This window comes from Vulpes vulpes, chromosome 16 (assembly GCF_048418805.1).
Source record: "Vulpes vulpes isolate BD-2025 chromosome 16, VulVul3, whole genome shotgun sequence".
NCBI lineage: Eukaryota > Metazoa > Chordata > Mammalia > Carnivora > Canidae > Vulpes > Vulpes vulpes.
Genome location: NC_132795.1, coordinates 86,552,686 through 86,555,926, shown reverse-complemented (window position 1 = coordinate 86,555,926; position 3,241 = coordinate 86,552,686). Strand labels below are relative to the sequence as shown.

At 42.2% G+C, this 3,241-nt stretch overlaps 1 pseudogene; it reads right to left on the bottom strand.

Moving 5' to 3' along the window:
• Positions 1-1,344: 1,344 nt before the first annotated feature.
• Positions 1,345-2,693, bottom strand: LOC112915347 (large ribosomal subunit protein uL4 pseudogene; annotated as a pseudogene).
• Positions 2,694-3,241: the final 548 nt, after the last annotated feature.

Below are 3,241 nucleotides of genomic sequence, written 5' to 3'. Positions count from 1 at the left end.
TTTTCAAAATGCAGATCCATTTGAGGAAACACCTAGATAGCTTATCCAAATGAGGTCCATAGGCAAATGGAAGGTAGGATGAAGGAACTGACCCTCAGGAGAGCGGAGTCAAAACGGAGGAGGGAAAGCACGTTGGGCCTACAGAAAAATAAATAAATAAAGAAGTGGGGCCTCTGCTGGAGCTCTGTATCTTCCCCTCCGGGCCACAAATAATTCCCCTACTTCTAGGCAGTCATGTTGAAAAATATATTTGGAATTGCCCACGTGGGGAAGAGTACAAGAAAATATGGATAGGATAGTGGCAAACCCACTTTGCTACTGGGAAAGCAGTTCAAACTACTTCTCTGACTTGGCTCAGTGCCATTGCTCTACACAGAATATGTCACTGGAGCACAGATTCCCCAGCAATGTTGTAAAACCAGATTATTTACAGCTACTATCCAGCACCACCTACTGGTAAACCAACAGAAAGTAGAACTCAAACTATACACAGCCTAAACTGGGCAAATTGGTTGTAAAAAGTCAATTTGTCATAAGGAAATGGTGAATGGAGACACCATACATCCACATAATAGGACACTGCATAGACCTGATATAATAGGGGGCATATGCAGAAATATGGATTTTGGAATAGTGAGTCAAAATTAGATTACAGTATTCTAAACAGATACATAAATGTATTTTCAAGGGATTTAGAAGTGAGGGAAAGAGTAAATGCACTTGATTTGATGAATTAAAATTTTTTTCTTTCAAGTTTGTTTTGTGCATTGGCCACAAACATATCCTTCGAAAGTAATCTGTAACAGATTTGCAGCTGTACCCAAATATGTACTAAATAATTATTGGAGGGAAAAAGAAATGAAAATGGTCATGTATTTTTGGGTGCATTACTCTTTTCTCTCTTACACTCTCTATAGTTTTATTTTAAAAAGTTAAATCCTTGTGTAAATTAAAGGGCTGATATATGCACATAGTAAACCAAAACTCCACACCATGCAATAGGTATATAATGAAAAGTAAATCTCTCTGAACCCCAGAATCAGTCCTTCTCCAAGAAATTGATCAGGTTTGTGGGTTCTTGTTTATTTTCCTAAAATTTTTCTATGCATATACAAGTTGTGTGTGTGTGTGTGTGTGTGTGTGTGTGTGTATACACATGCATCAGGCCCTGGTCAGGAGCCTCTGGGACATCCCCTAATGCTATCAAATCATTTCAGCCTTTGCTAAAATATTGGCTGGTGCAACTGATGACAATAAATAGAATTTAGACAGTAGAGCTACGTTTATATGTTTGTAGCTTTACAGGATTCATGTCAAAAGGATTGGTAAATTTCTTTCTTTTTTTTTTTTAATGTTTCTCACTGTCTTTGATCAGGTCTTTATTTAAAATTAGCTGTCCAAAATGATTTGAGTTTTATGGAATAAACAAATATAAGTTTTTAGGCAGCAGGCTTCTTCTCTTCTGTGGTAGGTTTCTTTTCTGCAGGTTTCTTGTCAGCTGCTGGTTTCTTGGTAGCTGCAGCCTTTTTTCCCACCACAGGTTTCTTCGGCTTTCTCACACCAATAGTTTTCTTTCCTTTCTTCCCTACCGTGGGCTTCTTGCCTGGACCCCCCTTCTCCTCCGATTTGGCTTCTCAGGCTGCTGCCGCCTTATCCATCCGGAGTTTGTGATTCTTGGCCTGGCGAAGAATGGTGTTCAGGTGCATGGTCTTTGCATACGGGTTTAGCTTCAACATGATTCTTAGGTTCTTCAGTGGATTCTTCTTCAGGACTCTACGATGAATCTTCTTGCGTGGTGCTCGGAGGGCTCTTTGGATCTCTGGGCTTTTCAAGATTCTGCTGAGGTCTGTATTAAGCATCTTATCCATGGGAAGGTTGTAGTTACTCTTGAGGGAGGCAGCCTTACGCCAAGTGCCATACAGATCGTCTAACTTGCAGAAAGCACTTTCAGTCCAAATGCAGAAAGGTCCCACGTGCCCACCAGGAGCAAGTTTCAGAATGTTCAGCTCGTTTACATTAAGTAAAGTAATTCCAGGGATGTTTCTGAAGGCCTTGATGATACCGTTGTCTTCATTGTAGATGATGCAGGGGCCCCTGCGCTGGATACCACGACGGTTTCTCATTTTGCCCTTGCCAGCTCTCATTCGCTGAGAGGCACAGACCTTTTTGATATCATTCCAGGCTTTAAGTTTCTTAAGAAGCAAAACCGCCTCCTTGGTCTTCTTGTAGCCTTCAACTTTATCTTCAACCACCAAAGGAAGTTCAGGAACTTCCTCAATACGATGACCTTTAGGTGAGGCTGAGGCAGCCAGGGCTGAGCAGATGGTGCATCGCTTTTGTGTTGTGTTCACTCTGCGGTGCCAACGGCTCCAGGTTTTTGTTGGTGCAAACATGTGGCCTCCACGACACGTATTTCCAAATGCACCCTGGCCAGGACGGTGAGGCCCACCGCCCCGAACTCTGGGAGTTCGAGCCACGGCTCTGCCAGTACCCCCAGACTCAGCACTGGTTTGATGACCTGCTGATTCACTGACAGCATATGGCTGTCTGTTGTTTTTGCGCAAGTTGGTGTGAACAAAGTTCATGATATCGGGTCGAATGGGAGCCTTAAACACAGCAGGCAAGGTAACATTTTTGCCAGATGATTCCCCCTTTTCAGAGTACACAGATGTCAACGGACGGGCACACACCATCACGGGGGGAGGAGAAGGTCATGCTCCTCTCAACCCGGCGGCTCCTACAGGAAAAGGCGATTGGTAAATTTCTTAAACCCAATTTTATTTTTCTCAAAGATGTACTTGCATGGGGTAACAGTCCTTTTTATTGTACTTTGCACCTTAAACAAATTCCCATTCCTCAGAAGAAACCACTTTTTCCTTGTTAAAATCTTCCTAAATTAGTTGCCTTATAGTGTACTTGCCCAAAGTATACTTATGGGCAAATTTCTTATTTAGTTAACTATGTATAACACCTATTTCTTTTCTACTGTGCAACATAGCTTCTTTACACTCTTCCCCCGCCCCCCCAAATACACAGGTACATATAGTCTCTCCTACCCAGCCAGGACAGTTATTTCACATTTGGCTTGCTGGATACTCAGTGTGTCCACCATTATGATTGTGGAAATATTATTTGCAGATGAGGTATATTTATGGTTCAGGAGTACCTGGATGTTATACGATTTTATTTCTTGTACATGTACCAGACAAGTACCGAAACCCATCTGATGTCTGAAGAGGAG